This window comes from Dreissena polymorpha, chromosome 3, assembly GCF_020536995.1.
Source record: "Dreissena polymorpha isolate Duluth1 chromosome 3, UMN_Dpol_1.0, whole genome shotgun sequence".
NCBI lineage: Eukaryota > Metazoa > Mollusca > Bivalvia > Myida > Dreissenidae > Dreissena > Dreissena polymorpha.
Genome location: NC_068357.1, coordinates 132445051 through 132470644, shown reverse-complemented (window position 1 = coordinate 132470644; position 25594 = coordinate 132445051). Strand labels below are relative to the sequence as shown.

At 36.4% G+C, this 25594-nt stretch overlaps 1 long non-coding RNA gene across 5 annotated transcripts; it reads right to left on the bottom strand.

Moving 5' to 3' along the window:
- Positions 1–821: 821 nt before the first annotated feature.
- LOC127871509 (uncharacterized) lies at positions 822–20740 on the bottom strand. 5 transcript variants are annotated; one of them, XR_008045430.1, is made up of 9 exons: positions 20676–20740; positions 16007–16068; positions 14270–14331; positions 13435–13496; positions 11338–11399; positions 8772–8833; positions 6202–6263; positions 3629–3690; positions 822–1119 (listed from the first exon to the last, which is right to left on the bottom strand). It is a non-coding gene; the product is annotated as an uncharacterized LOC127871509 (long non-coding RNA). The 5 variants fall into 5 exon arrangements; XR_008045432.1 differs by lacking the exon at positions 14270–14331; XR_008045429.1 differs by lacking the exons at positions 13435–13496; positions 14270–14331.
- Between the last annotated feature and the right edge of the window lie 4854 nt (positions 20741–25594).

Genomic DNA, 25594 nt, shown 5'->3' with positions numbered 1-25594 from the left:
AAGATACTTTGAAGTGTAGAAATCAATAAGCTTCCAATAACTTTTTGTTGCGCAACAATAAAAGTGTGAAATCTTGAAAGCGCCTTGTCGCTCGGAGCCCCTTTATTTACCAGCAGCCAATGATATATTCAAACATATAATGTCATGGGTGCCTTTAAACAAGTAGCAGATGGTCAATATGCACTGCCAGCTCTCATTTAGAGGTTCAAGAGAATACAAAATTTTATATTTTGGGCAAAACATAAGTACTTTTGACTATTTTTATGGTGGCAATCACGTAAAAATGGAGGTTCATAACCAAGCGAAAGAAAAAAATGCTCATGTTGGGGGTTTAGACCGGAAGGAAAGGTTAAAATGAACAAGATACATATATGTAGGCAAGCATTATAAGCTTAGCAATGAGGTTCCATGTACTAGCAGGGCCAGAAAGGAGCTCAGATCAATGTAGGCTTCCTGAAAGGGGTTTCTAGTACTTCTTCTGGGCACACAGCTTCACGCAGAATTCTCAACACAACAAATATCATCGATCCATGTCACCTTTGTATGCAAAGACACGCGAATAAGGTCAATACTTCCCTTACATCACTGAATGAGAGAAGCATGTACCAAATAAAAAACAAAACTGGTTGCTGAAAGTGCCAAATTATGGCAAAAAGATCCCTCTTAGGTAAATGATGAAGGGGACACTCGCTACAACAATCCTATGTTTAAGTCCGACGCGACATCCTTTCAAGCCAGAACATTAACAGTAAGCGCTATTTTGAGAAAACAATACCAAACACAAGCTAATTGTAGGGTTACAAGAAGCAAATTAACTCAGCTGTACTGCATACATGCTCAGGAACAAGGATAAACCTGTTAAGTGCCAACTTCCGCTGCCAGCAAAGCACGAGCTTTACGTGTCGGGATGCGGAACTATAGATTCAAACTGAACGGGGAATTGCACAACGGCAAGGGTTTGAGTGACCACAAACCTGATTATGGCAGTATTTCACACCTTAAGCATCATTAATATGCTTATTTGCTTGTGTACATGATAATAATTTAGTATTATTACCTGTTTTGCCATCAATAACCCTTATGCAGTGGCCCTCGGCTTAGTCGCAGACATTCCTCTACCTGAAAAAGTCAAAATACCCAATTGAAATAGATATAAAATTAAAAAAACACATGCATTTATGTATTTTAAGTGTATTTCTATGAATAATATGAAGTGATAAAGCTTGTTATATTCATGATTGTACTAAATATGAAGGCTGGCTCAGCTAAGCATCTGCTGCACTGACCAAGCTGTAAAAATGTCCGCCATTCCATATCGGTGAAATGGGGCTCTGTTTGAATGTTAATGCTTTACGCACAAGCTATTGTTGCGTTACTGGATCACGTAGACCCAGGCGTTGAATTCTGACATCATGTAGCACATAAATGCTACACGGTCAACCAATATGCCTTTGAATTTAAGTTGGAAAGCAATTTAGCCCTTATTTGGCTATATAAGGGTGGAGGGTCAACTTGAAAAACAACTATTTGGGGTCAAATCATCTGAATTCATGCATTTAATGCACTTATAATCTTCTCTTTTGCTAAGAAATGACCAAAAATCAGCTTTCCCAGTCATATTTTGCACTTGCAGATGATATTTCATTTTTACCTAAAGTTAGTTTAGGTTACAATATACCAAAAAATTTCCTTAACAAATTCAATGTAAAATCAACAACTTCAACGAAAAATAAAGTCAAACTTTTGCGCGTAGACACCCCCATACCCATACCTTTTCTTTAAGAGCATGCCAAGCCGAATGGATTTAAACAATAAAAAAGATAGGTCATGCAGTATGTAAGAAAGAACTCGACGCGAATCAACGGTCACTGTTTAAAGGCCACCTTTTTACCGGCTGATCTCCAGTTGATGAGGGTTTCCCGCCATCTGTCAAAATCTCATGTAGTCTCCAACCTATAAGCAAAACACTGAATTTGTAGTATACAACAATGTTTTCCCTACCACATGCACACAGAAATATTCAAAAATAAAGTCATGGCAAGTGCACATAAAGAGAATTGTGTCTTCAAATAAATGACGTTCCATTTTTTAGAGGGTATAGCATTGCACACCAAAATGATTTAGTATATTGTAACCTAAAGGAGAAATATATTCTGATTAAAATGTGTTTTTCTTGCATATTATTATCTTCCTATTCATATTGCACCAATATGTTAAGTTTGGCTGGATTATCTGTCCATTTGGCCATTTTATATCATATTTTCACACGCTGGTGTTTTCCGTCCGAAGAAGGCGATTTTAGGCCTGTTAAAGCTTAAATGTCCCTTTAAGATTTAAAGCTGTTGTGTTCAATATCTGCAACAAAATACCAAAACAAACCAAATGGATAGGCACCTGGGGCTTATGCGGGGTGGGGAAAGAATGAATTTGTTAGATATTTTCACTCTAAGCAATTTTGATAATGTCTTTTTAGTGTTTTTTTTTTAAATAACCCCAAAAATGTCAATTTCAAAGCAAAAAAAAAATCCAATTTCATCCAAAACAATAAACAAATTAGTAAAAATGAAAGATCAAAGATACTTTGAAGTGTAGAAATCAATAAGCTTCCAATAACTTTTTGTTGCGCAACAATAAGTGTGAAATCTTGAAAGCGCCTTGTCGCTCGGAGCCCCTTTATTTACCAGCAGCCAATGATATATTCTAACATATAATGTCATGGGTGCCTTTAAACTCGTAGCAGATGGTCAATATGCACTGCCAGCTCTCATTTAGAGGTTCAAGAGAATACACAATTTTATATTTTGGGCAAAAAATAAGTACTTTTGACTATTTTTATGGTGGCAATCAGGTGAAAATGGAGGTTCATAACCAAGCGAAAGAAAAAAATGCTCATGTTGGGGGTTTAGACCGGAAGGAAAGGTTAAAATGAACAAGATACATATATGTAGGCAAGCATTATAAGCTTAGCAATGAGGTTCCATGTACTAGCAGGGCCAGAAAGGAGCTCAGATCAATGTAGGCTTCCTGAAAGGGGTTTCTAGTACTTCTTCTGGGCACACAGCTTCACGCAGAATTCTCAACACAACAAATATCATCGATCCATGTCACCTTTGTATGCAAAGACACGCGAATAAGGTCAATACTTCCCTTACATCACTGAATGAGAGAAGCATGTACCAAATAAAAAACAAAACTGGTTGCTGAAAGTGCCAAATTTTGGCAAAAAGATCCCTCTTAGGTAAATGATGAAGGGGACACTCGCTACAACAATCCTATGTTTAAGTCCGACGCGACATCCTTTCAAGCCAGAACATTAACAGTAAGCGCTATTTTGAGAAAACAATACCAAACACAAGCTAATTGTAGGGTTACAAGAAGCAAATTAACTCAGCTGTACTGCATACATGCTCAGGAACAAGGATAAACCTGTTAAGTGCCAACTTCCGCTGCCAGCAAAGCACGAGCTTTACGTGTCGGGATGCGGAACTAAAGATTCAAACTGAACGGGGAATTGCACAACGGCAAGGGTTTGAGTGACCACAAACCTGATTATGGCAGTATTTCACACCTTAAGCATCATTAATATGCTTATTTGCTTGTGTACATGATAATAATTTAATATTATTACCTGTTTTGCCATCAATAACCCTTATGCAGTGGCCCTCGGCTTAGTCGCAGACATTCCTCTACCTGAAAAAGTCAAAATACCCAATTGAAATAGATATAAAATTAAAAAAACACATGCATTTATGTATTTTAAGTGTATTTCTATGAATAATATGAAGTGATAAAGCTTGTTATATTCATGATTGTACTAAATATGAAGGCTGGCTCAGCTAAGCATCTGCTGCACTGACCAAGCTGTAAAAATGTCCGCCATTCCATATCGGTGAAATGGGGCTCTGTTTGAATGTTAATGCTTTACGCACAAGCTATTGTTGCGTTACTGGATCACGTAGACCCAGGCGTTGAATTCTGACATCATGTAGCACATAAATGCTACACGGTCAACCAATATGCCTTTGAATTTAAGTTGGAAAGCAATTTAGCCCTTATTTGGCTATATAAGGGTGGAGGGTCAACTTGAAAAACAACTATTTTGGGTCAAATCATCTGAATTCATGCATTTAATGCACTTATAATCTTCTCTTTTGCTAAGAAATGACCAAAAATCAGCTTTCCCAGTCATATTTTGGACTTGCAGATGATATTTCATTTTTACCTAAAGTTAGTTTAGGTTACAATATACCAAAAAATTTCCTTAACAAATTCAATGTAAAATCAACAACTTCAACGAAAAATAAAGTCAAACTTTTGCGCGTAGACACCCCCATACCCATACCTTTTCTTAAAGAGCATGCCAAGCCGAATGGATTTAAACAATAAAAAAGATAGGTCATGCAGTATGTAAGAAAGAACTCGACGCGAATCAACGGTCACTGTTTAAAGGCCACCTTTTTACCGGCTGATCTCCAGTTGATGAGGGTTTCCCGCCATCTGTCAAAATCTCATGTAGTCTCCAACCTATAAGCAAAACACTGAATTTGTAGTATACAACAATGTTTTCCCTACCACATGCACACAGAAATATTCAAAAATAAAGTCATGGCAAGTGCACATACAGAGAATTGTGTCTTCAAATAAATGACGTTCCATTTTTTAGAGGGTATAGCATTGAACACCAAAATGATTTAGTATATTGTAACCTAAAGGAGAAATATATTCTGATTAAAATGTGTTTTTCTTGCATATTATTATCTTCCTATTCATATTGCACCAATATATTAAGTTTGGCTGGATTATCTGTCCATTTGGCCATTTTATATCATATTTTCACACGCTGGTGTTTTCCGTCCGAAGAAGGCGATTTTAGGCCTGTTAAAGCTTAAATGTCCCTTTAAGATTTAAAGCTGTTGTGTTCAATATCTGCAACAAAATACCAAAACAAACCAAATGGATAGGCACCTGGGGCTTATGCGGGGTGGGGAAAGAATGAATTTGTTAGATATTTTCACTCTAAGCAATTTTAATAATGTCTTTTTAGTGTTTTTTTTTTTAAATAACCCCAAAAATGTCAATTTCAAAGCAAAAAAAAATCCAATTTCATCCAAAACAATAAACAAATTAGTAAAAATGAAAGATCAAAGATACTTTGAAGTGTAGAAATCAATAAGCTTCCAATAACTTTTTGTTGCGCAACAATAAAAGTGTGAAATCTTGAAAGCGCCTTGTCGCTCGGAGCCCCTTTATTTACCAGCAGCCAATGATATATTCTAACATATTATGTCATGGGTGCCTTTAAACTCGTAGCAGATGGTCAATATGCACTGCCAGCTCTCATTTAGAGGTTCAAGAGAATACAAAATTTTATATTTTGGGCAAAAAATAAGTACTTTTGACTATTTTTATGGTGGCAATCAGGTGAAAATGGAGGTTCATAACCAAGCGAAAGAAAAAAATGCTCATGTTGGGGGTTTAGACCGGAAGGAAAGGTTAAAATGAACAAGATACATATATGTAGGCAAGCATTATAAGCTTAGCAATGAGGTTCCATGTACTAGCAGGGCCAGAAAGGAGCTCAGATCAATGTAGGCTTCCTGAAAGGGGTTTCTAGTACTTCTTCTGGGCACACAGCTTCACGCAGAATTCTCAACACAACAAATATCATCGATCCATGTCACCTTTGTATGCAAAGACACGCGAATAAGGTCAATACTTCCCTTACATCACTGAATGAGAGAAGCATGTACCAAATAAAAAACAAAACTGGTTGCTGAAAGTGCCAAATTTTGGCAAAAAGATCCCTCTTAGGTAAATGATGAAGGGGACACTCGCTACAACAATCCTATGTTTAAGTCCGACGCGACATCCTTTCAAGCCAGAACATTAACAGTAAGCGCTATTTTGAGAAAACAATACCAAACACAAGCTAATTGTAGGGTTACAAGAAGAAAATTAACTCAGCTGTACTGCATACATGCTCAGGAACAAGGATAAACCTGTTAAGTGCCAACTTCCGCTGCCAGCAAAGCACGAGCTTTACGTGTCGGGATGCGGAACTATAGATTCAAACTGAACGGGGAATTGCACAACGGCACGGGTTTGAGTGACCACAAACCTGTTTATGGCAGTATTTCACACCTTAAGCATCATTAATATGCTTATTTGCTTGTGTACATGATAATAATTTAGTATTATTACCTGTTTTGCCATCAATAACCCTTATGCAGTGGCCCTCGGCTTAGTCGCAGACATTCCTCTACCTGAAAAAGTCAAAATACCCAATTGAAATAGATATAAAATTAAAAAAACACATGCATTTATGTATTTTAAGTGTATTTCTATGAATAATATGAAGTGATAAAGCTTGTTATATTCATGATTGTACTAAATATGAAGGCTGGCTCAGCTAAGCATCTGCTGCACTGACCAAGCTGTAAAAATGTCCGCCATTCCATATCGGTGAAATGGGGCTCTGTTTGAATGTTAATGCTTTACGCACAAGCTATTGTTGCGTTACTGGATCACGTAGACCCAGGCGTTGAATTCTGACATCATGTAGCACATAAATGCTACACGGTCAACCAATATGCCTTTGAATTTAAGTTGGAAAGCAATTTAGCCCTTATTTGGCTATATAAGGGTGGAGGGTCAACTTGAAAACAACTATTTTGGGTCAAATCATCTGAATTCATGCATTTAATGCACTTATAATCTTCTCTTTTGCAAAGAAATGACCAAAAATCAGCTTTCCCAGTCATATTTTGCACTTGCAGATGATATTTCATTTTTACCTAAAGTTAGTTTAGGTTACAATATACCAAAAAATTTCCTTAACAAATTCAATGTAAAATCAACAACTTCAACGAAAAATAAAGTCAAACTTTTGCGCGTAGACACCCCCATACCCATACCTTTTCTTAAAGAGCATGCCAAGCCGAATGGATTTAAACAATAAAAAAGATAGGTCATGCAGTATGTAAGAAAGAACTCGACGCGAATCAACGGTCACTGTTTAAAGGCCACCTTTTTACCGGCTGATCTCCAGTTGATGAGGGTTTCCCGCCATCTGTCAAAATCTCATGTAGTCTCCAACCTATAAGCAAAACACTGAATTTGTAGTATACAACAATGTTTTCCCTACCACATGCACACAGAAATATTCAAAATAAAGTCATGGCAAGTGCACATACAGAGAATTGTGTCTTCAAATAAATGACGTTCCATTTTTTAGAGGGTATAGCATTGAACACCAAAATGATTTAGTATATTGTAACCTAAAGGAGAAATATATTCTGATTAAAATGTGTTTTTCTTGCATATTATTATCTTCCTATTCATATTGCACCAATATATTAAGTTTGGCTGGATTATCTGTCCATTTGGCCATTTTATATCATATTTTCACACGCTGGTGTTTTCCGTCCGAAGAAGGCGATTTTAGGCCTGTTAAAGCTTAAATGTCCCTTTAAGATTTAAAGCTGTTGTGTTCAATATCTGCAACAAAATACCAAAACAAACCAAATGGATAGGCACCTGGGGCTTATGCGGGGTGGGGAAAGAATGAATTTGTTAGATATTTTCACTCTAAGCAATTTTAATAATGTCTTTTTAGTGTTGTTTTTTTAAATAACCCCAAAAATGTCAATTTCAAAGCAAAAAAAAATCCAATTTCATCCAAAACAATAAACAAATTAGTAAAAATGAAAGATCAAAGATACTTTGAAGTGTAGAAATCAATAAGCTTCCAATAACTTTTTTTTGCGCAACAATAAAAGTGTGAAATCTTGAAAGCGCCTTGTCGCTCGGAGCCCCTTTATTTACCAGCAGCCAATGATATATTCTAACATATAATGTCATGGGTGCCTTTAAACTCGTAGCAGATGGTCAATATGCACTGCCAGCTCTCATTTAGAGGTTCAAGAGAATACAAAATTTTATATTTTGGGCAAAAAATAAGTACTTTTGACTATTTTTATGGTGGCAATCAGGTGAAAATGGAGGTTCATAACCAAGCGAAAGAAAAAATGCTCATGTTGGGGGTTTAGACCGGAAGGAAAGGTTAAAATGAACAAGATACATATATGTAGGCAAGCATTATAAGCTTAGCAATGAGGTTCCATGTACTAGCAGGGCCAGAAAGGAGCTCAGATCAATGTAGGCTTCCTGAAAGGGGTTTCTAGTACTTCTTCTGGGCACACAGCTTCACGCAGAATTCTCAACACAACAAATATCATCGATCCATGTCACCTTTGTATGCAAAGACACGCGAATAAGGTCAATACTTCCCTTACATCACTGAATGAGAGAAGCATGTACCAAATAAAAAAACAAAACTGGTTGCTGAAAGTGCCAAATTTTGGCAAAAAGATCCCTCTTAGGTAAATGATGAAGGGGACACTCGCTACAACAATCCTATGTTTAAGTCCGACGCGACATCCTTTCAAGCCAGAACATTAACAGTAAGCGCTATTTTGAGAAAACAATACCAAACACAAGCTAATTGTAGGGTTACAAGAAGCAAATTAACTCAGCTGTACTGCATACATGCTCAGGAACAAGGATAAACCTGTTAAGTGCCAACTTCCGCTGCCAGCAAAGCACGAGCTTTACGTGTCGGGATGCGGAACTATAGATTCAAACTGAACGGGGAATTGCACAACGGCAAAGGTTTGAGTGACCACAAACCTGATTATGGCAGTATTTCACACCTTAAGCATCATTAATATGCTTATTTGCTTGTGTACATGATAATAATTTAGTATTATTACCTGTTTTGCCATCAATAACCCTTATGCAGTGGCCCTCGGCTTAGTCGCAGACATTCCTCTACCTGAAAAAGTCAAAATACCCAATTGAAATAGATATAAAATTAAAAAAACACATGCATTTATGTATTTAAGTGTATTTCTATGAATAATATGAAGTGATAAAGCTTGTTATATTCATGATTGTACTAAATATGAAGGCTGGCTCAGCTAAGCATCTGCTGCACTGACCAAGCTGTAAAAATGTCCGCCATTCCATATCGGTGAAATGGGGCTCTGTTTGAATGTTAATGCTTTACGCACAAGCTATTGTTGCGTTACTGGATCACGTAGACCCAGGCGTTGAATTCTGACATCATGTAGCACATAAATGCTACACGGTCAACCAATATGCCTTTGAATTTAAGTTGGAAAGCAATTTAGCCCTTATTTGGCTATATAAGGGTGGAGGGTCAACTTGAAAAACAACTATTTTGGGTCAAATCATCTGAATTCATGCATTTAATGCACTTATAATCTTCTCTTTTGCTAAGAAATGACCAAAAATCAGCTTTCCCAGTCATATTTTGCACTTGCAGATGATATTTCATTTTTACCTAAAGTTAGTTTAGGTTACAATATACCAAAAAATTTCCTTAACAAATTCAATGTAAAATCAACAACTTCAACGAAAAATAAAGTCAAACTTTTGCGCGTAGACACCCCCATACCCATACCTTTTCTTAAAGAGCATGCCAAGCCGAATGGATTTAAACAATAAAAAAGATAGGTCATGCAGTATGTAAGAAAGAACTCGACGCGAATCAACGGTCACTGTTTAAAGGCCACCTTTTTACCGGCTGATCTCCAGTTGATGAGGGTTTCCCGCCATCTGTCAAAATCTCATGTAGTCTCCAACCTATAAGCAAAACACTGAATTTGTAGTATACAACAATGTTTTCCCTACCACATACACACAGAAATATTCAAAAATAAAGTCATGGCAAGTGCACATACAGAGAATTGTGTCTTCAAATAAATGACGTTCCATTTTTTAGAGGGTATAGCATTGAACACCAAAATGATTTAGTATATTGTTACCTAAAGGAGAAATATATTCTGATTAAAATGTGTTTTTCTTGCATATTATTATCTTCCTATTCATATTTCACCAATATATTAAGTTTGGCTGGATTATCTGTCCATTTGGCCATTTTATATCATATTTTCACACGCTGGTGTTTTCCGTCCGAAGAAGGCGATTTTAGGCCTGTTAAAGCTTAAATGTCCCTTTAAGATTTAAAGCTGTTGTGTTCAATATCTGCAACAAAATACCAAAACAAACCAAATGGATAGGCACCTGGGGCTTATGCGGGGTGGGGAAAGAATGAATTTGTTAGATATTTTCACTCTAAGCAATTTTGATAATGTCTTTTTAGTGTTTTTTTTTAAATAACCCCAAAATGTCAATTTCAAAGCAAAAAAAAATCCAATTTCATCCAAAACAATAAACAAATTAGTAAAAATGAAAGATCAAAGATACTTTGAAGTGTAGAAATCAATAAGCTTCCAATAACTTTTTGTTGCGCAACAATAAAAGTGTGAAATCTTGAAAGCGCCTTGTCGCTCTGAGCCCCTTTATTTACCAGCAGCCAATGATATATTCTAACATATAATGTCGTGGGTGCCTTTAAACTCGTAGCAGATGGTCAATATGCACTGCCAGCTCTCATTTAGAGGTTCAAGAGAATACAAAATTTTATATTTTGGGCAAAAATAAGTACTTTTGACTATTTTTATGGTGGCAATCAGGTGAAAATGGAGGTTCATAACCAAGCGAAAGAAAAAAATGCTCATGTTGGGGGTTTAGACCGGAAGGAAAGGTTAAAATGAACAAGATACATATATGTAGGCAAGCATTATAAGCTTAGCAATGAGGTTCCATGTACTAGCAGGGCCAGAAAGGAGCTCAGATCAATGTAGGCTTCCTGAAAGGGGTTTCTAGTACTTCTTCTGGGCACACAGCTTCACGCAGAATTCTCAACACAACAAATATCATCGATCCATGTCACCTTTGTATGCAAAGACACGCGAATAAGGTCAATACTTCCCTTACATCACTGAATGAGAGAAGCATGTACCAAATAAAAAACAAAACTGGTTGCTGAAAGTGCCAAATTTTGGCAAAAAGATCCCTCTTAGGTAATGATGAAGGGGACACTCGCTACAACAATCCTATGTTTAAGTCCGACGCGACATCCTTTCAAGCCAGAACATTAACAGTAAGCGCTATTTTGAGAAAACAATACCAACACAAGCTAATTGTAGGGTTACAAGAAGCAAATTAACTCAGCTGTACTGCATACATGCTCAGGAACAAGGATAAACCTGTTAAGTGCCAACTTCCGCTGCCAGCAAAGCACGAGCTTTACGTGTCGGGATGCGGAACTATACATTCAAACTGAACGGGGAATTGCACAACGGCACGGGTTTGAGTGACCACAAACCTGTTTATGGCAGTATTTCACACCTTAAGCATCATTAATATGCTTATTTGCTTGTGTACATGATAATAATTTAGTATTATTACCTGTTTTGCCATCAATAACCCTTATGCAGTGGCCCTCGGCTTAGTCGCAGACATTCCTCTACCTGAAAAAGTCAAAATACCCAATTGAAATAGATATAAATTAAAAAAACACATGCATTTATGTATTTTAAGTGTATTTCTATGAATAATATGAAGTGATAAAGCTTGTTATATTCATGATTGTACTAAATATGAAGGCTGGCTCAGCTAAGCATCTGCTGCACTGACCAAGCTGTAAAAATGTCCGCCATTCCATATCGGTGAAATGGGGCTCTGTTTGAATGTTAATGCTTTACGCACAAGCTATTGTTGCGTTACTGGATCACGTAGACCCAGGCGTTGAATTCTGACATCATGTAGCACATAAATGCTACACGGTCAACCAATATGCCTTTGAATTTAAGTTGGAAAGCAATTTAGCCCTTATTTGGCTATATAAGGGTGGAGGGTCAACTTGAAAAACAACTATTTGGGGTCAAATCATCTGAATTCATGCATTTAATGCACTTATAATCTTCTCTTTTGCTAAGAAATGACCAAAAATCAGCTTTCCCAGTCATATTTTGCACTTGCAGATGATATTTCATTTTTACCTAAAGTTAGTTTAAAGGAGAAATATATTCTGATTAAAATGTGTTTTTCTTGCATATAATTATCTTCCTATTCATATTGCACCAATATATTAAGTTTGGCTGGATTATCTGTCCATTTGGCCATTTTATATCATATTTTCACACGCTGGTGTTTTCCGTCCGAAGAAGGCGATTTTAGGCCTGTTAAAGCTTAAATGTCCCTTTAAGATTTAAAGCTGTTGTGTTCAATATCTGCAACAAAATACCAAAACAAACCAAATGGATAGGCACCTGGGGCTTATGCGGGGTGGGGAAAGAATGAATTTGTGAGATATTTTCACTCTAAGCAATTTTGATAATGTCTTTTTAGTGTTTTTTTTTAAATAGCCCCAAAAATGTCAATTTCAAAGCAAAAAAAAATCCAATTTCATCCAAAACAATAAACAAATTAGTAAAAATGAAAGATCAAGGATACTTTGAAGTGTAGAAATCAATAAGCTTCCAATAACTTTTTGTTGCGCAACAATAAAAGTGTGAAATCTTGAAAGCGCCTTGTCGCTCGGAGCCCCTTTCTTTACCAGCAGCCAATGATATATTCTAACATATAATGTCATGGGTGCCTTTAAACTCGTAGCAGATGGTCAATATGCACTGCCAGCTCTCATTTAGAGGTTCAAGAGAATACAAAATTTTATATTTTGGGCAAAAAATAAGTACTTTTGACTATTTTTATGGTGGCAATCAGGTGAAAATGGAGGTTCATAACCAAGCGAAAGAAAAAAATGCTCATGTTGGGGGTTTAGACCGGAAGGAAAGGTTAAAATGAACAAGATACATATATGTAGGCAAGCATTATAAGCTTAGCAATGAGGTTCCATGTACTAGCAGGGCCAGAAAGGAGCTCAGATCAATGTAGGCTTCCTGAAAGGGGTTTCTAGTACTTCTTCTGGGCACACAGCTTCACGCAGAATTCTCAACACAACAAATATCATCGATCCATGTCACCTTTGTATGCAAAGACACGCGAATAAGGTCAATACTTCCCTTACATCACTGAATGAGAGAAGCATGTACCAAATTAAAAACAAAACTGGTTGCTGAAAGTGCCAAATTTTGGCAAAAAGATCCCTCTTAGGTAAATGATGAAGGGGACACTCGCTACAACAATCCTATGTTTAAGTCCGACGCGACATCCTTTCAAGCCAGAACATTAACAGTAAGCGCTATTTTGAGAAAACAATACCAAACACAAGCTAATTGTAGGGTTACAAGAAGCAAATTAACTCAGCTGTACTGCATACATGCTCAGGAACAAGGATAAACCTGTTAAGTGCCAACTTCCGCTGCCAGCAAAGCACGAGCTTTACGTGTCGGGATGCGGAACTATAGATTCAAACTGAACGGGGAATTGCACAACGGCAAGGGTTTGAGTGACCACAAACCTGATTATGGCAGTATTTCACACCTTAAGCATCATTAATATGCTTATTTGCTTGTGTACATGATAATAATTTAGTATTATTACCTGTTTTGCCATCAATAACCCTTATGCAGTGACCCTCGGCTTAGTCGCAGACATTCCTCTACCTGAAAAAGTCAAAATACCCAATTGAAATAGATATAAAATTAAAAAAAACACATGCATTTATGTATTTTAAGTGTATTTCTATGAATAATATGAAGTGATAAAGCTTGTTATATTCATGATTGTACTAAATATGAAGGCTGGCTCAGCTAAGCATCTGCTGCACTGACCAAGCTGTAAAAATGTCCGCCATTCCATATCGGTGAAATGGGGCTCTGTTTGAATGTTAATGCTTTACGCACAAGCTATTGTTGCGTTACTGGATCACGTAGACCCAGGCGTTGAATTCTGACATCATGTAGCACATAAATGCTACACGGTCAACCAATATGCCTTTGAATTTAAGTTGGAAAGCAATTTAGCCCTTATTTGGCTATATAAGGGTGGAGGGTCAACTTGAAAAACAACTATTTGGGGTCAAATCATCTGAATTCATGCATTTAATGCACTTATAATCTTCTCTTTTGCTAAGAAATGACCAAAAATCAGCTTTCCCAGTCATATTTTGCACTTGCAGATGATATTTCATTTTTACCTAAAGTTAGTTTAGGTTACAATATACCAAAAAATTTCCTTAACAAATTCAATGTAAAATCAACAACTTCAACGAAAAATAAAGTCAAACTTTTGCGCGTAGACACCCCCATACCCATACCTTTTCTTAAAGAGCATGCCAAGCCGAATGGATTTAAACAATAAAAAAGATAGGTCATGCAGTATGTAAGAAAGAACTCGACGCGAATCAACGGTCACTGTTTAAAGGCCACCTTTTTACCGGCTGATCTCCAGTTGATGAGGGTTTCCCGCCATCTGTCAAAATCTCATGTAGTCTCCAACCTATAAGCAAAACACTGAATTTGTAGTATACAACAATGTTTTCCCTACCACATGCACACAGAAATATTCAAAAATAAAGTCATGGCAAGTGCACATACAGAGAATTGTGTCTTCAAATAAATGACGTTCCATTTTTTAGAGGGTATAGCATTCAACACCAAAATGATTTAGTATATTGTAACCTAAACGAGAAATATATTCTGATTAAAATGTGTTTTTCTTGCATATTATTATCTTCCTATTCATATTGCACCAATATATTAAGTTTGGCTGGATTATCTGTCCATTTGGCCATTTTATATCATATTTTCACACGCTGGTGTTTTCCGTCCGAAGAAGGCGATTTTAGGCCTGTTAAAGCTTAAATGTCCCTTTAAGATTTAAAGCTGTTGTGTTCAATATCTGCAACAAAATACCAAAACAAACCAAATGGATAGGCACCTGGGGCTTATGCGGGGTGGGGAAAGAATGAATTTGTTAGATATTTTCACTCTAAGCAATTTTGATAATGTCTTTTTAGTGTTTGTTTTTTTTAAATAACACCAAAAATGTCAATTTCAAAGCAAAAAAAATCCAATTTCATCCAAAACAATAAACAAATTAGTAAAAATGAAAGATCAAAGATACTTTGAAGTGTAGAAATCAATAAGCTTCCAATAACTTTTTGTTGCGCAACAATAAAAGTGTGAAATCTTGAAAGCGCCTTGTCGCTCGGAGCCCCTTTATTTACCAGCAGCCAATGATATATTCTAACATATAATGTCATGGGTGCCTTTAAACTCGTAGCAGATGGTCAATATGCACTGCCAACTCTCATTTAGAGGTTCAAGAGAATACAAAATTTTATATTTTGGGCAAAAAATAAGTACTTTTGACTATTTTTATGGTGGCAATCAGGTGAAAATGGAGGTTCATAACCAAGCGAAAGAAAAAAATGCTCATGTTGGGGGTTTAGACCGGAAGGAAAGGTTAAAATGAACAAGATACATATATGTAGGCAAGCATTATAAGCTTAGCAATGAGGTTCCATGTACTAGCAGGGCCAGAAAGGAGCTCAGATCAATGTAGGCTTCCTGAAAGGGGTTTCTAGTACTTCTTCTGGGCACACAGCTTCACGCAGAATTCTCAACACAACAAATATCATCGACCCATGTCACCTTTGTATGCAAAGACACGCGAATAAGGTCAATACTTCCCTTACATCACTGAATGAGAGAGCATGTACCAAATAAAAACAAAACTGGTTGCTGAAAGTGCCAAATTTTGGCAAAAAGATCCCTCTTAGGTAAATGATGAAGGGGACACTCGCTACAACAATCCTATGTTTAAGTCCGACGCGACATCCTTTCAAGCCAGAACATTAACAGTAAGCGCTATTTTGAGAAAACAATACCAAACACAAGCTAATTGTAGGGTTACAAGAAGCAAATTAACTCAGCTGTACTGCATACATGCTCAGGAACAAGGATAAACCTGTTAAGTGCCAACTTCCGCTGCCAGCAAAGCACGAGCTTTACGTGTCGGGATGCGGAACTATAGATTCAAACTGAACGGGGAATTGCACAACGGCAAGGGTTTGAGTGACCACAAACCTGATTATGGCAGTATTTCACACCTTAAGCATCATTAATATGCTTATTTGCTTGTGTACATGATAATAATTTAGTATTATTACCTGTTTTGCCATCAATAACCCTTATGCAGTGGCCCTCGGCTTAGTCGCAGACATTCCTCTACCTGAAAAAGTCAAAATACCCAATTGAAATAGATATAAAATTAAAAAAACACATGCATTTATGTATTTTAAGTGTATTTCTATGAATAATATGAAGTGATAAAGCTTGTTATATTCATGATTGTACTAAATATGAAGGCTGGCTCAGCTAAGCATCTGCTGCACTGACCAAGCTGTAAAAATGTCCGCCATTCCATATCGGTGAAATGGGGCTCTGTTTGAATGTTAATGCTTTACGCACAAGCTATTGTTGCGTTACTGGATCACGTAGACCCAGGCGTTGAATTCTGACATCATGTAGCACATAAATGCTACACGGTCAACCAATATGCCTTTGAATTTAAGTTGGAAAGCAATTTAGCCCTTATTTGGCTATATAAGGGTGGAGGGTCAACTTGAAAAACAACTATTTGGGGTCAAATCATCTGAATTCATGCATTTAATGCACTTATAATCTTCTCTTTTGCTAAGAAATGACCAAAAATCAGCTTTCCCAGTCATATTTTGCACTTGCAGATGATATTTCATTTTTACCTAAAGTTAGTTTAGGTTACAATATACCAACAAATTTCCTTAACAAATTCAATGTAAAATCAACAACTTCAACGAAAAATAAAGTCAAACTTTTGCGCGTAGACACCCCCATACCCATACCTTTTCTTAAAGAGCATGCCAAGCCGAATGGATTTAAACAATAAAAAAGATAGGTCATGCAGTATGTAAGAAAGAACTCGACGCGAATCAACGGTCACTGTTTAAAGGCCACCTTTTTACCGGCTGATCTCCAGTTGATGAGGGTTTCCCGCCATCTGTCAAAATCTCATGTAGTCTCCAACCTATAAGCAAAACACTGAATTTGTAGTATACAACAATGTTTTCCCTACCACATGCACACAGAAATATTCAAAAATAAAGTCATGGCAAGTGCACATACAGAGAATTGTGTCTTCAAATAAATGACGTTCCATTTTTTAGAGGGTATAGCATTGAACACCAAAATGATTTAGTATATTGTAACCTAAAGGAGAAATATATTCTGATTAAAATGTGTTTTTCTTGCATATTATTATCTTCCTATTCATATTGCACCAATATATTAAGTTTGGCTGGATTATCTGTCCATTTGGCCATTTTATATCATATTTTCACACGCTGGTGTTTTCCGTCCGAAGAAGGCGATTTTAGGCCTGTTAAAGCTTAAATGTCCCTTTAAGATTTAAAGCTGTTGTGTTCAATATCTGCAACAAAATACCAAAACAAACCAAATGGATAGGCACCTGGGGCTTATGCGGGGTGGGGAAAGAATGAATTTGTTAGATATTTTCACTCTAAGCAATTTTGATAATGTCTTTTTAGTGTTTTTTTTTAAATAACACCAAAAATGTCAATTTCAAAGCAAAAAAAATCCAATTTCATCCAAAACAATAAACAAATTAGTAAAAATGAAAGATCAAAGATACTTTGAAGTGTAGAAATCAATAAGCTTCCAATAACTTTTTGTTGCGCAACAATAAAAGTGTGAAATCTTGAAAGCGCCTTGTCGCTCGGAGCCCCTTTATTCACCAGCAGCCAATGATATATTCTAACATATAATGTCATGGGTGCCTTTAAACTCGTAGCAGATGGTCAATATGCACTGCCAGCTCTCATTTAGAGGTTCAAGAGAATACAAAATTTTATATTTTGGGCAAAAAATAAGTACTTTTGACTATTTTTATGGTGGCAATCAGGTGAAAATGGAGGTTCATAACCAAGCGAAAGAAAAAAATGCTCATGTTGGGGGTTTAGACCGGAAGGAAAGATTAAAATGAACAAGATACATATATGTAGGCAAGCATTATAAGCTTAGCAATGAGGTTCCATGTACTAGCAGGGCCAGAAAGGAGCTCAGATCAATGTAGGCTTCCTGAAAGGGGTTTCTAGTACTTCTTCTGGGCACACAGCTTCACGCAGAATTCTCAACACAACAAATATCATCGATCCATGTCACCTTTGTATGCAAAGACACGCGAATAAGGTCAATACTTCCCTTACATCACTGAATGAGAGAAGCATGTACCAAATAAAAAACAAAACTGGTTGCTGAAAGTGCCAAATTTTGGCAAAAAGATCCCTCTTAGGTAAATGATGAAGGGGACACTCGCTACAACAATCCTATGTTTAAGTCCGACGCGACATCCTTTCAAGCCAGAACATTAACAGTAAGCGCTATTTTGAGAAAACAATACCAAACACAAGCTAATTGTAGGGTTACAAGAAGCAAATTAACTCAGCTGTACTGCATACATGCTCAGGAACAAGGATAAACCTGTTAAGTGCCAACTTCCGCTGCCAGCAAAGCACGAGCTTTACGTGTCGGGATGCGGAACTATAGATTCAAACTGAACGGGGAATTGCACAACGGCAAGGGTTTGAGTGACCACAAACCTGATTATGGCAGTATTTCACACCTTAAGCATCATTAATATGCTTATTTGCTTGTGTACATGATAATAATTTAGTATTATTACCTGTTTTGCCATCAATAACCCTTATGCAGTGACCCTCGGCTTAGTCGCAGACATTCCTCTACCTGAAAAAATCAAAATACCCAATTGAAATAGATATAAAATTAAAAAAACACATGCATTTATGTATTTTAAGTGTATTTCTATGAATAATATGAAGTGATAAAGCTTGTTATATTCATGATTGTACTAAATATGAAGGCTGGCTCAGCTAAGCATCTGCTGCACTGACCAAGCTGTAAAAATGTCCGCCATTCCATATCGGTGAAATGGGGCTCTGTTTGAATGTTAATGCTTTACGCACAAGCTATTGTTGCGTTACTGGATCACGTAGACCCAGGCGTTGAATTCTGACATCATGTAGCACATAAATGCTACACGGTCAACCAATATGCCTTTGAATTTAAGTTGGAAAGCAATTTAGCCCTTATTTGGCTATATAAGGGTGGAGGGTCAACTTGAAAAACAACTATTTGGGGTCAAATCATCTGAATTCATGCATTTAATGCACTTATAATCTTCTCTTTTGCTAAGAAATGACCAAAAATCAGCTTTCCCAGTCATATTTTGCACTTGCAGATGATATTTCATTTTTACCTAAAGTTAGTTTAAAGGAGAAATATATTCTGATTAAAATGTGTTTTTCTTGCATATTATTATCTTCCTATTCATATTGCACCAATATATTAAGTTTGGCTGGATTATCTGTCCATTTGGCCATTTTATATCATATTTTCACACGCTGGTGTTTTCCGTCCGAAGAAGGCGATTTTAGGCCTGTTAAAGCTTAAATGTCCCTTTAAGATTTAAAGCTGTTGTGTTCAATATCTGCAACAAAATACCAAAACAAACCAAATGGATAGGCACCTGGGGCTTATGCGGGGTGGGGAAAGAATGAATTTGTTAGATATTTTCACTCTAAGCAATTTTGATAATGTCTTTTTAGTGTTTTTTTTTTTAATAACCCCAAAAATGTCAATTTCAAAGCAAAAAAAAATCCAATTTCATCCAAAACAATAAACAAATTAGTAAAAATGAAAGATCAAAGATACTTTGAAGTGTAGAAATCAATAAGCTTCCAATAACTTTTTGTTGCGCAACAATAAAAGTGTGAAATCTTGAAAGCGCCTTGTCGCTCGGAGCCCCTTTATTTACCAGCAGCCAATGATATATTCTAACATATAATGTCATGGGTGCCTTTAAACTCGTAGCAGATGGTCAATATGCACTGCCAGCTCTCATTTAGAGGTTCAAGAGAATACAAAATTTTATATTTTGGGCAAAAAATAAGTACTTTTGACTATTTTTATGGTGGCAATCAGGTGAAAATGGAGGTTCATAACCAAGCGAAAGAAAAAAATGCTCATGTTGGGGGTTTAGACCGGAAGGAAAGGTGAAAATGAACAAGATACATATATGTAGGCAAGCATTATAAGCTTAGCAATGAGGTTCCATGTACTAGCAGGGCCAGAAAGGAGCTCAGATCAATGTAGGCTTCCTGAAAGGGGTTTCTAGTACTTCTTCTGGGCACACAGCTTCACGCAGAATTCTCAACACAACAAATATCATCGATCCATGTCACCTTTGTATGCAAAGACACGCGAATAAGGTCAATACTTCCCTTACATCACTGAATGAGAGAAGCATGTACCAAATAAAAAACAAAACTGGTTGCTGAAAGTGCCAAATTTTGGCAAAAAGATCCCTCTTAGGTAAATGATGAAGGGGACACTCGCTACAACAATCCTATGTTTAAGTCCGACGCGACATCCTTTCAAGCCAGAACATTAACAGTAAGCGCTATTTTGAGAAAACAATACCAAACACAAGCTAATTGTAGGGTTACAAGAAGCAAATTAACTCAGCTGTACTGCATACATGCTCAGGAACAAGGATAAACCTGTTAAGTGCCAACTTCCGCTGCCAGCAAAGCACGAGCTTTACGTGTCGGGATGCGGAACTATAGATTCAAACTGAACGGGGAATTGCACAACGGCAAGGGTTTGAGTGACCACAAACCTGATTATGGCAGTATTTCACACCTTAAGCATCATTAATATGCTTATTTGCTTGTGTACATGATAATAATTTAGTATTATTACCTGTTTTGCCATCAATAACCCTTATGAAGTGGCCCTTGGCTTAGTCGCAGACATTCCTCTACCTGAAAAAGTCAAAATACCCAATTGAAATAGATATAAAATTAAAAAAACACATGCATTTATGTATTTTAAGTGTATTTCTATGAATAATATGAAGTGATAAAGCTTGTTATATTCATGATTGTACTAAATATGAAGGCTGGCTCAGCTAAGCATCTGCTGCACTGACCAAGCTGTAAAAATGTCCGCCATTCCATATCGGTGAAATGGGGCTCTGTTTGAATGTTAATGCTTTACGCACAAGCTATTGTTGCGTTACTGGATCACGTAGACCCAGGCGTTGAATTCTGACATCATGTAGCACATAAATGCTACACGGTCAACCAATATGCCTTTGAATTTAAGTTGGAAAGCAATTTAGCCCTTATTTGGCTATATAAGGGTGGAGGGTCAACTTGAAAAACAACTATTTGGGGTCAAATCATCTGAATTCATGCATTTAATGCACTTATAATCTTCTCTTTTGCTAAGAAATGACCAAAAATCAGCTTTCCCAGTCATATTTTGCACTTGCAGATGATATTTCATTTTTACCTAAAGTTAGTTTAAAGGAGAAATATATTCTGATTAAAATGTGTTTTTCTTGCATATTATTATCTTCCTATTCATATTGCACCAATATATTAAGTTTGGCTGGATTATCTGTCCATTTGGCCATTTTATATCATATTTTCACACGCTGGTGTTTTCCGTCCGAAGAAGGCGATTTTAGGCCTGTTAAAGCTTAAATGTCCCTTTAAGATTTAAAGCTGTTGTGTTCAATATCTGCAACAAAATACCAAAACAAACCAAATGGATAGGCACCTGTGGCTTATGCGGGGTGGGGAAAGAATGAATTTGTTAGATATTTTCACTCTAAGCAATTTTGATAATGTCTTTTTAGTGTTTTTTTTTTTTAATAACCCCAAAAATGTCAATTTCAAAGCAAAAAAAAATCCAATTTCATCCAAAACAATAAACAAATTAGTAAAAATGAAAGATCAAAGATACTTTGAAGTGTAGAAATCAATAAGCTTCCAATAACTTTTTGTTGCGCAACAATAAAAGTGTGAAATCTTGAAAGCGCCTTGTCGCTCGGAGCCCCTTTATTTACCAGCAGCCAATGATATATTCTAACATATAATGTCATGGGTGCCTTTAAACTCGTAGCAGATGGTCAATATGCACTGCCAGCTCTCATTTAGAGGTTCAAGAGAATACAAAATTTTATATTTTGGGCAAAAAATAAGTACTTTTGACTATTTTTATGGTGGCAATCAGGTGAAAATGGAGGTTCATAACCAAGCGAAAGAAAAAAATGCTCATGTTGGGGGTTTAGACCGGAAGGAAAGGTGAAAATGAACAAGATACATATATGTAGGCAAGCATTATAAGCTTAGCAATGAGGTTCCATGTACTAGCAGGGCCAGAAAGGAGCTCAGATCAATGTAGGCTTCCTGAAAGGGGTTTCTAGTACTTCTTCTGGGCACACAGCTTCACGCAGAATTCTCAACACAACAAATATCATCGATCCATGTCACCTTTGTATGCAAAGACACGCGAATAAGGTCAATACTTCCCTTACATCACTGAATGAGAGAAGCATGTACCAAATAAAAAACAAAACTGGTTGCTGAAAGTGCCAAATTTTGGCAAAAAGATCCCTCTTAGGTAAATGATGAAGGGGACACTCGCTACAACAATCCTATGTTTAAGTCCGACGCGACATCCTTTCAAGCCAGAACATTAACAGTAAGCGCTATTTTGAGAAAACAATACCAAACACAAGCTAATTGTAGGGTTACAAGAAGCAAATTAACTCAGCTGTACTGCATACATGCTCAGGAACAAGGATAAACCTGTTAAGTGCCAACTTCCGCTGCCAGCAAAGCACGAGCTTTACGTGTCGGGATGCGGAACTATAGATTCAAACTGAACGGGGAATTGCACAACGGCAAGGGTTTGAGTGACCACAAACCTGATTATGGCAGTATTTCACACCTTAAGCATCATTAATATGCTTATTTGCTTGTGTACATGATAATAATTTAGTATTATTACCTGTTTTGCCATCAATAACCCTTATGCAGTGACCCTCGGCTTAGTCGCAGACATTCCTCTACCTGAAAAAGTCAAAATACCCAATTGAAATAGATATAAAATTAAAAAAACACATGCATTTATGTATTTTAAGTGTATTTCTATGAATAATATGAAGTGATAAAGCTTGTTATATTCATGATTGTACTAAATATGAAGGCTGGCTCAGCTAAGCATCTGCTGCACTGACCAAGCTGTAAAAATGTCCGCCATTCCATATCGGTGAAATGGGGCTCTGTTTGAATGTTAATGCTTTACGCACAAGCTATTGTTGCGTTACTGGATCACGTAGACCCAGGCGTTGAATTCTGACATCATGTAGCACATAAATGCTACACGGTCAACCAATATGCCTTTGAATTTAAGTTGGAAAGCAATTTAGCCCTTATTTGGCTATATAAGGGTGGAGGGTCAACTTGAAAAACAACTATTTGGGGTCAAATCATCTGAATTCATGCATTTAATGCACTTATAATCTTCTCTTTTGCTAAGAAATGACCAAAAATCAGCTTTCCCAGTCATATTTTGCACTTGCAGATGATATTTCATTTTTACCTAAAGTTAGTTTAGGTTACAATATACCAAAAAATTTCCTTAACAAATTCAATGTAAAATCAACAACTTCAACGAAAAATAAAGTCAAACTTTTGCGCGTAGACACCCCCATACCCATACCTTTTCTTAAAGAGCATGCCAAGCCGAATGGATTTAAACAATAAAAAAGATAGGTCATGCAGTATGTAAGAAAGACCTCGACGCGAATCAACGGTCACTGTTTAAAGGCCACCTTTTTACCGGCTGATCTCCAGTTGATGAGGGTTTCCCGCCATCTGTCAAAATCTCATGTAGTCTCCAACCTATAAGCAAAACACTGAATTTGTAGTATACAACAATGTTTTCCCTACCACATGCACACAGAAATATTCAAAAATAAAGTCATGGCAAGTGCATATACAGAGAATTGTGTCTTCAAATAAATTACGTTCCATTTTTTAGAGGGTATAGCATTGAACACCAAAATGATTTAGTATATTGTAACCTAAAGGAGAAATATATTCTGATTAAAATGTGTTTTTCTTGCATATTATTATCTTCCTATTTATATTGCACCAATATATTAAGTTTGGCTGGATTATCTGTCCATTTGGCCATTTTATATCATATTTTCACACGCTGGTGTTTTCCGTCCGAAGAAGGCGATTTTAGGCCTGTTAAAGCTTAAATGTCCCTTTAAGATTTAAAGCTGTTGTGTTCAATATCTGCAACAAAATACCAAAACAAACCAAATGGATAGGCACCTGGGGCTTATGCGGGGTGGGGAAAGAATGAATTTGTTAGATATTTTCACTCTAAGCAATTTTGATAATGTCTTTTTAGTGTTTTTTTTTTAAATAACCCCAAAAATGTCAATTTCAAAGCAAAAAAAAATCCAATTTCATCCAAAACAATAAACAAATTAGTAAAAATAAGGCGACAGCAATCTTATAAGCATTTAAGTACCATATCGTTGTGAAGTTCCATATTATATACGAATGCATACTCTATACATAAGTGATAACTAAATCTAAAAATTTGATTAAAAGAGTTATTTACGTAAAATATATTTCATTTTTACGATCACTTCTTTTTACTATAGACTTCACACTGTATAAGTTGTCTGATGACATATGTGTCCTCATTATTTGTCCATGTACCCAACTCCCTGTGTAATTTTTGAACCTTCCCTTGCTTATACTTACGTACCTACCTGTGCTTATACTTACGTTCATACCTTTGCCTATACATACGTACCTACCTTTGATTATACTTACGTACCTACCTTTGCTTATACTTACGTACCTAGCTTCCGGCTCATTTCTACTTCTCTTTCCATGTACATAACACCCTGTGTGTTTTTTAAACATACCTTTGCTTATACTTACGTACCTACCTTTGCTCATACCTACGTACTTACTTCTGCTTATACTTACGTACCAGCATCCGGCTCCTTCCTTCTACTTGCTCCACTCTTGCCTATATCCATACTTACCTGCCAGCGTATCTATATTCGATACGCAGCTACTTAATAATATACATGGCAGTGTACTTACCTCCCTTTTCAAATCACCTACCTACACAAATGTTATTGTTGCGTACGTACGGTCAAATAACCCAACTTCTTGTTTATTACCTTGATACCAGACTGTCTTAACTCCATTTTACCTATCTTGTTTTCTTATGTAAACATATGCACACGCTTTTTTGAACCTCTATTTTTATATTTTATACCTTATCTTTCTCTGTACTAACCGTCTCCACGGTATTTATATGTTTATACCATGCTTTTTGCATACATATAAATGTTGATACCACTTTGGCTACTGTCCAATATGCATGTATGTGTATACAAATATTGTGTGAATTAATTATTTTTGTAATCCTTGCCCTGCACAAAGTTCTTCGCTATTTAACTTGTATGCATATGGTTTTTATTACAAAATAATAGAGTATGTACAAATAATATTTTTTGTTTCGCTAAGGAAGTACTGATAAAAATAAATAAAAATAAATAAAAGAGCCTAAATCTCACCGATATAAATATCGCATTGTTCTTATTGAATGAAACTAGTCATTTACCGTTACAACGAGGACATTACTTTGGTATGCGATGGTAATCAATGGATACTTTTCTCGCGAATTATACTGCTATTGCCACATAAAAATCGTGCATCACGTGCACGAAAAAAACTGACTGTAAATAACGATAACATCTATGATGAAAAGATCAAAATGCAAATGGA